The sequence below is a fragment of the Uranotaenia lowii genome, chromosome 1 (assembly GCF_029784155.1).
Source record: "Uranotaenia lowii strain MFRU-FL chromosome 1, ASM2978415v1, whole genome shotgun sequence".
NCBI lineage: Eukaryota > Metazoa > Arthropoda > Insecta > Diptera > Culicidae > Uranotaenia > Uranotaenia lowii.
Genome location: NC_073691.1, coordinates 112320889 through 112335875, shown reverse-complemented (window position 1 = coordinate 112335875; position 14987 = coordinate 112320889). Strand labels below are relative to the sequence as shown.

Sequence of the window (14987 nt, the reverse complement as noted above, 5' to 3'; positions counted from 1 at the left end):
TATTTCTATCAAAATGAATGAAAATTATTTCAAGTTGATGTTTACAAATATTGAATTCATTTACTGTTTTTGAAATCAAAAGACAACAGATTCGTGCAAAAATTAATGAATCAATTCTTTAATTTTGATTTAATTAAAAACAACAAAAACGAGGGAGAAAATTAAAGCGGGAAATTCTAAATATCGTGAAGGATTTTTAGTGAGTTTTCTTTAAATTTATCCTTAATGAATTGTTAAAGTTTTAAATTTGTTTGAGGTTAACTATTCAACGACAATTGATTCTAAGGAAGGTATCGAATTGGAAGCTTCGAAATTCTAAGCTGTTAGATAAAGGTACAGACAACCAACCGACAGGTGCAATAATCTTCATGTGTTTATAATCTGATCCGCTTGGCGATGCAGGCTATACTCTTCGGCCCGAGCAGACCACCTACCCAGTGCTTGCGGATCTCCTCGTAGAGATCGTTGAAATTGGTATAGATGGTTTAATTGGACAGATTGGCACGGTCGGAGTTGTCCACTTGGGTCAGAGCAACACAGGTGCAGATCTTGATGGAACACCAACGTTCCCAGTCGGAACTTGTCCTTGATGATGCAGAACTGAATACCCATCTTTCGGCACAGAGCCGGTAGATAGATGACCAGCTCAATGGAGTCAGCATCGTGAACGATCATCACCAGCTGAGCCTTCTTCTGCTCGACTAGTTTGACGACGGTGTTGGCGCCCTGCCGCAGGGGTTGGTTTTCTTTGCCGGAGGTTCCTCCTTGCCAGCGGCCTTGGCCTCAGCCTTATCCTTCAATCGTTGGATCTTAGCGATCGAGTTTTCCGGCCGGTATACTTCTCGAAGATAAATAACACTGACAAAGTGTTTTACCCGTTTTCATTATTTTTGTTGGTCAAATTTCGAACCATTTATTGAATATCGCACGTGTAATCGATGCTATCAATAGGTATAAAAAAAGAAACGTGAGTTCGTCACATCAAAATCAAAACATAAAACGAATTCACTCACACAGGCATACGCTATTTGACATTTCATGCAACGACAAGAAAATAAAAATCATCTTCGTTTGCATCAAGAGAGTAATGTTCTTTTACCATTCAAAATTCGTTTCGGCTGTGTGGAAAAGTATTGAATTCGATAAATAATACAGTGAAATTATTGCTTATTCACATGAAATAAACTTCATTCAAAATTATAATTTTTTGAAGAATGGATTCATTTTGTATACTAATTACTTAAAGACTATGATTTAAACATAACTTTGAATTAAAACATTTGGTTAAATTTCAACCGTGAAAGTTTTTTAGAAACAAGGAGAAATGGATTTGAAACAGACATTTTTAAATGTCTCAAATTCAGTGGATATTTGACCTTGTTTTCCAAAAATTTCTTAGAGAAAAAGTTGAACGGAAAAAGATGGAAAAATTGTCTAAAAAATAAGGCTTTTTAGGCTAATTTTCCCCTAGTCCAGAATGAGGCTAAAAAAGTTTCTGAGGTTATATTTCTAAATCGAAATATAAATTTTATTGAAACAACCAGCATTATATCACGAACACTACCAGCAGTAAATATGGTTGAGGCTTGTGATATAGCTCAGTTGGCAAGTCTGTTGCCTCCTGAACCGATGTCCGCGAGTTCGAGCCCAGGAGTAAACATCGAACACAGTTGTACCGGATAGTTTTTCAATAACAATCCGCCAATTGTAACGTTGATAAAGTCGCGAATGCTATAAAGATTGTAAAACGACTATAATTGAAACAAAAACAAAAAGTAAATATGATTAAAGCGCTGGCCAATACATTCGTCATATTTATTATTCTACTTAATTTTTTTTTGCAAATTGTCTAAACAAGTTCTAATCATTCCAACGATAATGTATTTCACTCCTCAAACCAATCTAGATATTAGCCAAAACAGCTAAGATTGATTGGAATTCAAGTTTTTCAAGGATATAATAAATCATATTATGAAGTTTGTTTTTTTTTGTCGTAGTAAACCATAAATAAAAGGAATAAGATGAACAATTCAGAACTCAATGAATTATTTAATGCGGACATTATAAATTTCAAACTGTCACTCAGCAGGATAAATTTCTAAATCAAAGCTGAATACCAAAATAATTGGCTCTAAACTAAGGACCGATACAACGTAAGTTTTGTATTTTTTCATCTAAATCGATCAACGGGCATGGTGTGTACAACATTCATTTCTTATCATGATACAGTAAATTAGAGTAAACAGTTCAACATTGAAGACAAAAACCAAATTGAAAATATTCTAAAAAGAATTTCAAATACTCATAGGTGATTCAATCAAACAAGTTTTCATTTGGCTTGTTAATTATCAAGTGCATTTTTTTTTCTTGATGAAGCACAATGGTTTCACGATGCCCCGATAGATGGCGTATGGTTCTGGGCGATTTGTAGTTGTATGGGCTCAACCGCCACTGATCAGTCTGGGTATATGGTGTCTGCGGATTAGGGCTGAGGCCTCCTGCTAAGGTGGTGTTCGTGTAGAACTGTCAATATATCCTAATAGCGATATTCTTGAAGCATGCTAAGCAGCTCATTACGACCTATAGAAAACTGACTGAAACTTAGTCAGCTTTGTTTTGACAGTTCTCTTTGGTGTGTTTGGAGACATCTGGTGGCCCAACCAAAAATCCAAAATTGGTTCAAAAAGGGTGTTGGGATTTTTACACAACTTTCGTGGGCTAGCTTGTATGTCTGTTCTCTGTGGTAAGAACAACAGCACAGTAACAGACGATTGCTATTATAATTTTCATTATTAAATAAAGCCCGAAATCGCCAAGTACACAGCTGTATAAGAAAATGACAGCAAAAGCAGCGCGTTAGTATTAGTGTCTGGCTGTTCATTCAGCAGCCTGATAGAAATCGATCGAAGTCAATTGGAAAAACAGCTGATCAACTGTCAATCCATTTCAATTGATTTCGATTGAGTTCTGTTGTACACACCTGTTGTTTGGATTAAGAAATTGATAATTCAGAAATTATTTGTTTCAAAACCGCTTTAAAGTTAAATATAACCCGTATTAGATTTTTAGAAATGTGTACACATCAGCTTAAGAGATGCTTCCATTTTCATTATCATTATATTAGTTTCAAGTCATTAAGCAAGTTCAAAGCTTCATCTAGAATGATTCGAGGCAAGAAACAATTGATCATGAGCAGTGATGGTAAATTTCGCCCGTCACGCTTGACCCGACTAGTTTTGTTTCATCAAACGACTGGCACTGTTCTTAATTGACGGAGCCTCACTTCTCGCATGACGGATAAAGCACGACAACATCATCGACTGGCGAAGCTCCTACACATGGTCAAAATTTCTCCTGAGAGTGACTGGCAAATCTCTTCACACTTCGATCGGCTGCTGACGGCAGGTACAACTAATTGAACGACTTGCTGGCAGAGAGCAACAATAGCAATAAAAAACTGAAAACGGGCTTGCTGGCAGAAGCAACAATAATAATAAATTCTTTTCTTTTTCGTCTTCGGCTTGCTGGCAGGAGCAACAATAATAATAAATGCGTTTCTTCTTCGTCACCGGTCGTTTGAATGCGATTGCTTGACTAGGTCATTCTTTTAGCTTCAAATGACTGGGGAATGAATGACTGGCAAACGAAGTGACTGGTCGTTAAGGAACAGTCAATTGAGTTTGACGGACCAAGAGGCTTCACAGTCACAGCTTCACGCCTCATGACGATGACTTTTGCCAAGCCTGATCATGAGCATATAATTTGAAAAAAAAATTGTCAAAAATGACGAAAATTCATATGGGACTCCCAATAAACATTTTGGCTGCTTAAGAACGGCAATTCGCTGAACAAAAGCTGAGCTAAAGCGTATTTGCTGCTTCAGCTTAATGGTTGAATAAAGACAAACTATAACCATGTTTCAGCGTTTAAAGAAGTCTCAGTGCAGCCAATGAAAGGAGTTGAAGAGTTGCTTCCATAACACTATTTCAGCCTTTGTTCAACCATTCGCTACCATTGGAACTTGACAGACTGTGAACTGTGGTAAAATTGCCCTGCATGATGGCGGCTTGATTGGAATGAGAGGGGAATTTTTGTTTTCTTCAGTGTTCGGCAAAAAAGCGCTAATCCGTTATTCGCTAGTTAGTCCGCTAACTTTTCGTTAGCGGTTTGATTTTGCCGCTAAGTTTTGATTGTTTTAGTGAATTAAAAAGTTTCGCTATTATTTGGTTCCGCTAAATGAAGATCGCTAACTCCCATATATTTGTATCAATCTCTCAAATTATTAGTGATAGAATAAACTTTTTTCCATTAATCAAGTTAAGGTGACATTGGACAGCATTCCGATTGCTTAATTGGATTGATTGGAGGAACGCGTACTCGAGAAAAGATGTATTTAGTGTCATTTTTCTCTCTTTTAGCACTTTCTTTTCGCATCATTTACAGAAGAAGATAACAATAAACGGTGTTAAACAGTATAAAACTATTTTAACATCTCCTCATCAGCATTTGTTTTCAAGTGGCTGAGATATTTACTTTTCACAATTCATTTTTGTAAAGATTTATAGATCAGTTCATATAAAAATAAGATAAAATCACCATTGTAGACTTCGGTTAAAATTCGAATAGAAATTGTATAAATGTTCACGTTTGACAATGCTCCTGCAAGTTTGAAAAAGGGGAAAACAGGTTGAAGATTTTAAATGAGGATAGTATAAAATAATGCCAAAAACAACAAAATGGAATGAATTACACAACAAATTGTTTGCTGCTAAATTGCATACTATCTACTTTGCACAAAACCGATAAATCGAGTAAATTTTTATCCAAAATTTAAATTGAAAAAAATAACTCCCATCTTCCACATTCTGTTCGTTTGCTCTTATAATTGTTCGAAAATTTGGTTGTTTTTATTTGTAGAACACAGAGATTTGTTTAACATTCCTATCTTTGACAGTTTTAGTTTTGCTAATATAATTTTATGAAAATTCGATAAATTTATCTAATTTTTAATAAAATATTTGAAACTTTATTTATTTCCCCTTGCGGAGTTGTAAAAATGTAAAGGGCGTGACTAAAGAAGAATTTGATATTTGTTCTGGCCTTAATGTTGGTCAACAGTTAGCGATTAGCGCTTTAAGCTTAAAGCGATAACTTTTTCGGCACATTTAGCGTATTTAATTAGAGATCGCTAACTTTGTATGAGTTAGCGATGTAATTAGCGGCGCTAATTTTACAGTTAGCGATGCCGAACACTGGTTTTCTTTATGCAATGAGATTTTTTTTATGATTTCTCATTTAGCTTAATTTTGAAATAAAGAATAAATTTCCTCACAAATTTTATTTTTAGTGCCCAAAACTGAAAAAAAGGTCGTTTCTCTCACACTTATTTAAAAAAAAAAATCGGTTGAGAGGCATGTTGGTCGCTTAAGATCGACAAATTTTCATCGCGCCGCAGACTTCATGATTGGTTCTGCGTACTGCGGCATGCGACCAACAAGCCGGAGGTTTAAAAGTCGGGGCAGTTGAAACGAAAAAAAAAACAACACAGAGGGGAAAAAGTGGGTGCGAAACATCTGACAGACAGACATTTGACTTTTTTTTTTTTTTTTGATGATCCGTCAATTGACGTTTAATGACGTTTGCTGAATAACTTCTCCAGATCAAGATGATTAAAGGCTGAAGATACGTGAATTAGTGAATTTTTGAGACCTTCTTTCAGCCAGATTGCTGATTAAAAATTGAATCACGATATTTTTTCAGCGTTTATTCAGCAAAAAGTGTTTGTTGGGCTGTTATGCGAGTAGGGGCAGTATAGATTGTTCTAAGATTTAGGAAACCTTGCTCAATCCTCTAAGTTTATACCAGGATCGACAACTCTATCAAGAGATATTCTATTCACTATTTTTTAAAACTGTTGAATTGTGTTTTGAATGTCTGGCAGGACTTTTAATAAAGCATTGGGTATATTGTCATTTTAGTGAAATTTTTTTGTCAAAGTTTTGTCATATTTTTTTACATATTTTCAGGACTTTTTTTGGGTATTATATTATCATTTAAGTGAAAAATTGTCGTCATAGTTTCGTCATTTGTTTTAAATATTTGTCATATTTTTGTCATAACTTTGCCATATTTCCATATTTGTTGAATTTTCGTCAAAGTTATTATAGATAATATAGCAAAAAGATTATTGTCATATGTTACTAATTTCGTCATATTTTTTCATAATTTTGTCATATTTTGACCACAGTTTTCAAATTTTTGTCATTGTGTTGTCAATTATTTTCAACATTTTTGTTAATTTTTTTTGCATTTTTTTTTTAATTTAGCGATAGATTGGTCATAAGTTTATCATATTTTCATCATAAGTTTTTCATATATTTACCACATTTGTCAAATTTTTGTCATAGTGTTGTTATATTTTTATCAAAATTTAGCCTTTTTAGTTTTTGAAAATTTTACGTCTCAAAATTAAAAAAAATTGTCAGATTTTGTCTATCACCTCTAGTTTTGGTTAAAATTTTTCAGGTTCGGCTGAAATCGATCATTGATAAATGATAAACAAACAAGCGTACATGAAAACTTAAAGATGTTTTTGAATCATTTAATTATACCTCATTGATCAATAAGAAGATCTTTCATAAATATTCTTGTTTCAGAGATACAACACTTCAAAAAAAAAATTAAATTATACATTTCAAAGAAAACCCAAAAGATTTGATTACAGGTATTCCTAACATTATTCAAGGAAGTCATTGAATATTTGAACTCATTCAACAACTTTGTAAAAGACTACGAAATGATTTGACTTATGGCACAGGTTAAATTTAGTGCTGGCGCGATAGAAATATTGAATAGAAACTAAACTTGGAATCCTAAATTTGGATGAATTGAGTCAACACAAACATTCAACATTATCACAAAACATACAGTACAACGAATATTTCAAATAAGTCATAGATGTTTTAAAGTAACCGACTCTTATCGATATCAAATAATTTACAAAACTCGACGAGAAGTCGATTTATTCATTTAAATAATAATTCAGTGCATCTTAAAAAAACGATTTACATATCATATGATGATTTGTTTTAGTGTTTATCGGCTACATCCCGGATCGAAAAATTGGCCCAAAATCGGTAGGATTTCGAGCCGTTCAACCCGAGAATCGGTTAGAATTCTGACGAGAAATCCAACCGATTTCCGACGAATTCAGTGCCCTGGTGAAACAACTTTCCTGACGACGATAAGTTTTTGCGAGTGAGCTGTCAAAACAACCGGGTCGTTTCAAGACGGAAATCGGTTAGATTTCCTACCAAAATCAGATGGTTTTCCCTTCAAAATTTGACGGTTTTCCGATTGAAATCGGACAAAAAATCCGAACGCTTTGCCCTGTTGTTTTTGTTGTTTTTATGCCCTGAAGTCAATTTTTGTTCGGATTCCAATTTTTTGGAAATAAAACAACATTATTTCTATGGATAATTTTAATAATTTTTTTTTGGCAATATATGTATACAATATTTAGAAAAAAAAATATTTACAATGCGCTAGAATTTGTTCATGATTTTTATAAGATTTGCCCAATGGGGCAGATGATTGGCTGCTTCGAACGCCAAAAATTCGCCATCCTGTGATTTGAGAGCCCGGTACAGGATCTGTAACGCATGTAGGGAGGTCTCCTCGATATTTTTGCGTCCGAGGAATGGTGTGAAGGTTTCAAAGATGGAACAGGCTTCGACGATGATGTGCAGAGGCAGCCTAAGGAAGTCGGATATGGTGTTGACTTGTAGTAGGATGTGGAAACCGGGTGGGGAGTCTCCTTCACAATTGTTCCCCGTGGCAGTCCACTTTGAGCGGCCGAATTTCCTCGAACAACTCCAACGCTTGCCGATGATGTTTGGGTGGCCCAAGTGCTCGATTTTTCGTCAACACATCCAGTTCCAGGGGGACAGGTGATGATTAGTTCCCCCAAGGTATCGACGATCTTGTCAAGCATTCCATCGGCGACCAAACCATTCATGTAAGAGGTTATAACCTGGGTTATTTCCTGTGAATTTAAAAAATCATTTTGAATTTGCTATATGGTATTCGTGTTTTTTTTATATTATTATCTGTGACACATTTGTGCACCAGCTAACACCGGTTCGCGCCTGGAAAAGCTGGCCACAAGCGACTTCCTTCCATCATAATACAACACCGCGACCAAACTGCGCGGCAATCCCGGGTGGTTCGGCATCTGCTGCTGGGCCGTGGGTAATTCAACGCATGAATTCTTTAGATTGACATAGTCAACAACCGACAGCAATGTCTCGATGTCGGCACAGTCTTCAAGCTTGTTGGGATCTCCCATCAACATTGATGAAGAAGGTATCGTTTTAGAGGATAACAGTCCGATCATACTGCAGATTGAACTTTCCTGGGATGGCCGTCTGCCATCGTGACATAATATTACATGGCTCATAGTTGCGTTTTTCGTCTTCGTTGATAGCGCGATCTGCAGCATCCCCGTTGAAGACTTCATCTCCCTCGTCGGACGGATGTTTCCTTTTGGTGAGGATTATTTTGTGAGACCACTATTCCGAAGGAAGCTGCAACTTTGCTGCCTCGTTATCTAACCCAATCATAGTCATCCCAAACGATGGTCGCTCAGGTTTCCCATCAGCATTCGGTATATTGATAACGTACCTAGAGGATTAAAAGGAGGAAATAGTCATTATTAGATTACAAATGTCGTGTGTCGCTTGTAGAAGTATAACTAACCAAGTTTCATAGCATGTGATTTTCTTCATGTTTGGACTGCTGCCGGGCACAGTGCTAAGGGACGATACAGATCGTTGAACAGCACCGGCTACAGGTTTACTCATTGCATTGTTCGGTGTAATTCTTACGCCTGCTCCTCCGGGAGCCCCCGCTGTCACAATCGGACGTGGGACGGTTCCGCGTAGTTGAGTCCCTTCTACTGAAGAACGCTTAACCGGTGAAAGCGGGGACTCCACCAATTTAACATTGTTATCAGGATCGGTCAAATCGATCGAATAGTGATCGTTGCCATTGTTGGGCGTCTTTTTGTCGAAAGTTCTACCGGATTCCTGCAGCAAAAGGATTCTCACGTTGTTCAGCCCGCGAAGCGTTAACGTTCTCACTGAGAGATCCATAAATGAAAGCTTGAAGCCGACGGAGTTCCTTTTCTCTGCGACGTTCCTCACATAAAACTTGACAAAACCCTTTAGGATTTCATTTTTGGTGCTGGGGAATTGAGTTGGCCTACAAAAAAAAATGATAAAAATCAACAAATCACAAAAATAAATCATAAATACCTACCTTCATCCAAGGTTTGATCTAGCAGCAAAATAAGCTGCAGTTGCTCGGGGAGCACCCCGCTGCAAATTGTTGAGTCGCAGTTCTTTGCTCAGGTCAAAGCCAAGCAGATTTTGTGCCAGATTAAGGGGTGCTCCGTTTCGGCAAACACTCCTGCAGCCGATCGACGATGGCTTTCTTGTACTGCAGCTCCAAACAAACGGAGCCTGTTTCGTGCTGCTGCTCCTGTAGTTCCTGACCACATTCAACGTCATCCTCCGAGAATGTTACTTCGCTTCGCTTTCCAACACAAACCTTGACGGATTTCATTTTTGGTGCGCTCATTTTGGGTCAGCAGCCCTATAGGGCTTTACGTTCGGTTGACGCATTTTGGAAGCGAGAATTTTCATGGAAACTAGAGCGTTCTCCGGAAGGAACAATTGTAGGTAACGTAGCGGATGGCGTTGAGCATGTGGTCCACTTTGGTCTTCATGCCTAGTGGATTGAAGAAATCTTCTTGTGTTTCAAAACCCTGGTACAGAATCTGTAGCGCATAGGTCTTCTCGAGATTTTTGCGTTCGGGTAATTTTTTTTCTGGATTTTCATCCTGTTGGATGATTCATCTCTAACGTCCGGGGAATGGTGTGAAGGTGTCGAAAAGGGAGTAAGCTGCGTCGATGAGTGCCATTTCCTGAGGGTTGATGTTTCTGCTGAGGGCTCTCTGTAGCGGTAAACTGTTTCACTGCCGGAGTTTTGCTCCTGTCTCAGATTCTGATAGTAGCGGAACAGTGAATTGAAGAAATGGTCCCATGAAATTATGGCCGAAGCTCCTCCAGCTTTTTTCTCCACCACCTTGTTTCAGCAAATTGAATGCGCTAGGCATGAAGCAGACTGTGGAGAGCTTGAAAGGTCAGCTTAAGCTAAGACTTAATTTAATGGGGGCGTCAAATTTTGACCGGCAACGAAAACGCGGCGTGCGACAAACACGAAAAATAACCGATCGTTTTTCAAATGATGGCCCGCCAAAAACTGACAGAATTGGAATCGAAACTAAACTTATCGATTTAGATATCTGTCATTGTAGGGCAGCGGAGAAATGGTCAGGAAATCCAACAGAATTCGAAGGGAAACGGGATAGATTCAAACTGACAACTAATAGTTTGACAGTAATCGGTCCGGTTGCGATATTCGTTCCGATCCGGGATCTGACGAAAATGCGACCTATCAGCAGAGCTGTCAAATTACGGTTGTCAAATTTCGGGTCTAACCATGCCCGATAGGAAATACACCCTACTATTCACCATACTTAGTCGGCTCGCGAAGGGTGCGTCGGCCGATTTTCGATCATACTAATCGGCCTATTGTTGCAACGTCGCTTATGGGAGTTTTTGCTGGGCATCAGCCGATTAGTAAGCCAATTTCGTAGGCCTATCAAATAGGGTGATGGGTAGCATGATTGTGTAGGAACCGACTTAATCGCCTGATTAGTAGGGCGATAAAGTTAATGAGATTTTCGACGTTCAGCTATTTAATAGGGGTATCAAACGAGCTACTTAGTATTAACCATCCGACTGAATCCGACTAAATAGCAGAATTGATTGGCCTCAAAAATCGATTGTTTTTCCTACCACCCTACCCAATCGTACTAAATAGCCGAATTGATTGACAGCAAAAATAGATTTTTCTTTGCACCATCCAACTCAATACGACTAAATAGCAGAATTGATTGACCACAAAAATCGATTGTTTTTCTACCACCCTACCAAATTGTACTAAATAGCCGGATTGATTGACCTCAAAAATTGATTTTTCTCCCTACCACCCTACGCAATCCGACTAAATAGCTGAATTGATTGACCGCCAACATCGATTTTTTTCCTACCACTCTACCCAATCGTACTTAATAGCCGGATTGATTGACCTCAAAAATTGATTTTTCTTCCTACCACCCAACTCAATCCGACTGAATAGCCGGATTGATTGACCGCAAAAGTACCATCCGACTAAATAGGCCGATTTATGTAAATGGTTCATTTTCGTATCTCGGAGCAAGTCCAGTAGAGGTATTTTTATTTTTCTGTAGTAAAAATGTAGGTGGTTGGCGAAGTAAATTTTTGGCAGGTAGCCTGATGGTGGAGGCACGAACCTGCAAACTGGCTCATTCGGCAATGAGAATGCCGGAATCTTTGAACCTAGCATCCTACAGTAGCCGGTCGGGGAACGACCTGTCCTGTGGAGAAGCTTGCCATCCAAGCACTGCAAAACTCCAACGATCTACCAAGGCTTCCGTAAACTTCTGACTCAACAGCAGCTCGCACCTGAAGATGGAAATCCGTTCCAGCTCCTCCACCCAACCGGTACAAACGGATTTCGAGAGCTGAATGTTTTTCTATTGAAATAAGAGGAAAACAATCAAACTATTTTCCAAAATAAATTTTTTATTCCATCAACTCACCTCCGGCACCTCATCGAGGAACTGGCCCACGGTGATGCCTCCATCGGAATCATGAACACCTTCGATTACGGCTTCAGGCATGCCCGGCAAACGTCCGGGAAGTTGGTCAGGTTGACGTCGTCATGACGGAACCGATAGAAACCCGCTCGCCACTCGAACAAACTACTGATGAGCACTGACGAACCGTGGGCCAAGCTTTCCCTTCGATGAACTCCTTCACACAACACATGTCAAAAACTAATTCAGTTATGACCATTCCATACTAAATAGGCTTAAAGTTTGCCAACTAAATAGAGTCCTACGAAAACCTACTAAATTGACCGATCCCCTCCGATTACGTCGATCAACTTATGGTGCTCCCGCATAGCAAAAAACTATATCTCAAACAGCCAATACGATACATTTACGGCTCTAGAAATAGTGATTGTATCTGTAAACGTAGCTCTTATTTTGAACTTTTTGTCGACAACGTTAGGAACGATAAATAATCGTATATGTTAGAAGGTGAAGGTATCTGAAAAGGTTAATGAATGGTATTACGATTTACTTCAAATTTATCAATTATCGTTAAATTGTTCTCGAACCATAATGCGTAGCGTCCATGACTTCTGCCAAACTTACGTCAAAATTACCGGATCAGAGGTGCCAGATGCATCGTTTTGAAAAACTCAGCACTTATTTATGATAGTGAACCTGTATATAAGAGAAGTGACATCTGAAACACAAAATTCCAATCGGGCAAAAGAACTGTCAAAATCGATTCCAATCGATCCGAGCATTTTGTCGCAGAGCTTTTACCTTTCTTATTGAAAACTCAACCAAGGAAGGTATTGTGATTGTTGTTATAGTTCAAACAGATAATTTTTTAGCTGGTCATATGAATTTATGATTAGGTGCAATTTTCGTCAATGCTTTGGTGAATCGTGTTTCTAGTTAGAAAACTGATTGATTATTAACGAAATTCAAGTCATTCATACCGTTTATCGCGATCCTTCGGGCATCGAGTTCAATGTCGTTTTGTTGCATTGAAGGAGCGTTCACTTTAGAGCTTGAACATTGAGCCAGAAAACAGTGCTGAGGATTTTTTTGTCCAAGACTTCGGCGATGTTGCCACATATTTTATTTTAAGAGGGATCAGATGTCGCTTCTCTTATATGAAGGTTCACTAATTTATGAAAATAACTTTTATTGTCTGTTGTATTGAAAGTTGGATTCCGTTCAATGTTTGTCAGTCGCAGTTATATGTTCAAAGTATAACAAAAGCGGTAAGTGTGTCGCTAAATGATAAAATTAGCACTGATCTACCTAAAGAGACTAGAATTCTAGACTCTATAGTCTAAAGTAATGAAGTGTGCAGTACAGCTGACCAAACAAGCTGCGCTCCAGCCATTACGACAAAAAAATAAGCGCAGCTGCAGTGTATATAAAACTAATCAAAATTAATTAAGGATTAACTTAAATTAATTTAAGATTCTTAAGTTGGTAACAGGCAGCGCAATAGTTGATGATTTTGTAATGTTAGATAAAATTCAAAGTTTTTCTTGAGGATGCCTATATACATAATATTTTGAAATTCTATTCTTGATTATACTCACGCAGTCTACAATGAGCATTAAGTTGAGTTTAAAATATCGCATTCATTAACAAAATTCTCTTTTGTTCATTAATCATGATTAATGAACAAAAGAGAATTTTTTTAATGAATGCGATATTTAAAACTCAACTGCATGCATGCTACATTCACAAATTTATTGTTCAACCCTTTCACCGACTAAAGTAAACATCGGTTTTGCTCGTTTCATGTATTATTTTATTCATAGTTAAGCAATAAAATGATAAAATTAAAAATTTCTAGATCTGTGTACGCTGCTTATCGACTTTTGAGAAATATCAGTTCTACTTTCGTTTTATTAGTTTTCAATAATCAGTGATTTAAATTCTATGTCCTCGAAATTTGTCTGAGAAACAGAAAAAAAACGCATCGCTCTGAGCTGTATATCTAATATTTTCTATCTAGCTATAAATCACTTTTTAATTTCATAATGGTTCAATTTTTGAAAAATCTTTCTAGTCGGCATCACTGCCAAGTGCTGTCAACTGACCGAGAAAAAGAATAAAACAAAAAACAAATTTTTCGTGTTCCCCAAGTCCAACTCCCGCATACCAGCAGCAACAAGTCCTCACCGATTGTGGTCCGACGGACGGACATATTATCAGGACAAACCGGAAGAAGAGCACCAGCGATGTTCGTAACAGGTAAATTCGATTAACATTAGATTAATATTCGAATCAAATAAATGAAGGTTTTCATTTTTTCAGAAACAGGAGCTGGAGGAGCAAGGTCACGCTGGAAGGAGCAATGTCCCGAACTCTTTTGGATACAGCAGTGAGTAGCGGCTAAGCCAGCGTCCCGCCCGTGTTTCCGGAATGATACCTTCTGGCAGAGGAACTTTTGTTATATACATCGTAGAATTGAATAAAATGAACATATAAAATTTAAAAATGAGTGTTTTTACAAATAAAGGAAACTTTCTTTTGTGTGTGTGCGTGCTACATTCCCTTACGGTTCAGGGTACGCATTACGTTGGTAGAACGTAATATCAGATCGTATTATTACTATTACTGTAAATGTTCGGATACAAGAGAACTTTAAAAAAAACTGTAACGAAAACAGTTCGATGCAAAAAATACGTTATTCTTTAGTGGTTTTGGTACGTAATCGCAACTGTTCGCAGAACAGTGTCTCCATATAGAAGTTTTAACAGTTTTAAACAGTAACATAACTTAACGCCATATTCAACAGACCGTCGTTTTGGAATTCAAGATAGGTGCAATGTTTTTTATGGTTTCAGATATCATTTTCTAAACGTTTTTTTACGCTGTTTCTAATAGTTTTATAACTTTAACAGGTACTGTTTTGTTACAATATTTTCGTATTCGGGCTACCAAATCATGCGTAATTGTGTGAGCCTACTCATCAGCCGATTTAGTATGGCACCTGTTTCATATTCAAGCGTAGCCCGATTAATCGGCATACTAAATAGGGTCATTGATTTAGTAGGGTGATTCGTAGCCAGACTAAATCGGCACCCAACTAAATATGTGAACGGCGAAATTTTTCAACTGTCAAATTTCCTATCGGATGATGCCTCTAGATATGGTGATCTCACATGCCAAATCGCACGATCACCATTTTGAAAAAAGTTTTGACACCTGGCTGTAATGTTTACGAAAAAGG

The 14987-nt window shown here is 37.6% G+C and overlaps 1 long non-coding RNA gene and 1 pseudogene across 1 annotated transcript; both read right to left on the bottom strand.

Annotated features, from left to right (window-relative positions):
- Positions 1-256: 256 nt before the first annotated feature.
- On the bottom strand, positions 257-1021 carry LOC129737813 (60S ribosomal protein L7a-like; annotated as a pseudogene).
- Positions 1022-7524: 6503 nt separating this feature from the next.
- LOC129757725 (uncharacterized) lies at positions 7525-12234 on the bottom strand. The gene is made up of 4 exons (XR_008739775.1): positions 11750-12234; positions 9319-11683; positions 8758-9261; positions 7525-8682 (listed from the first exon to the last, which is right to left on the bottom strand). It is a non-coding gene; the product is annotated as an uncharacterized LOC129757725 (long non-coding RNA).
- Positions 12235-14987: the final 2753 nt, after the last annotated feature.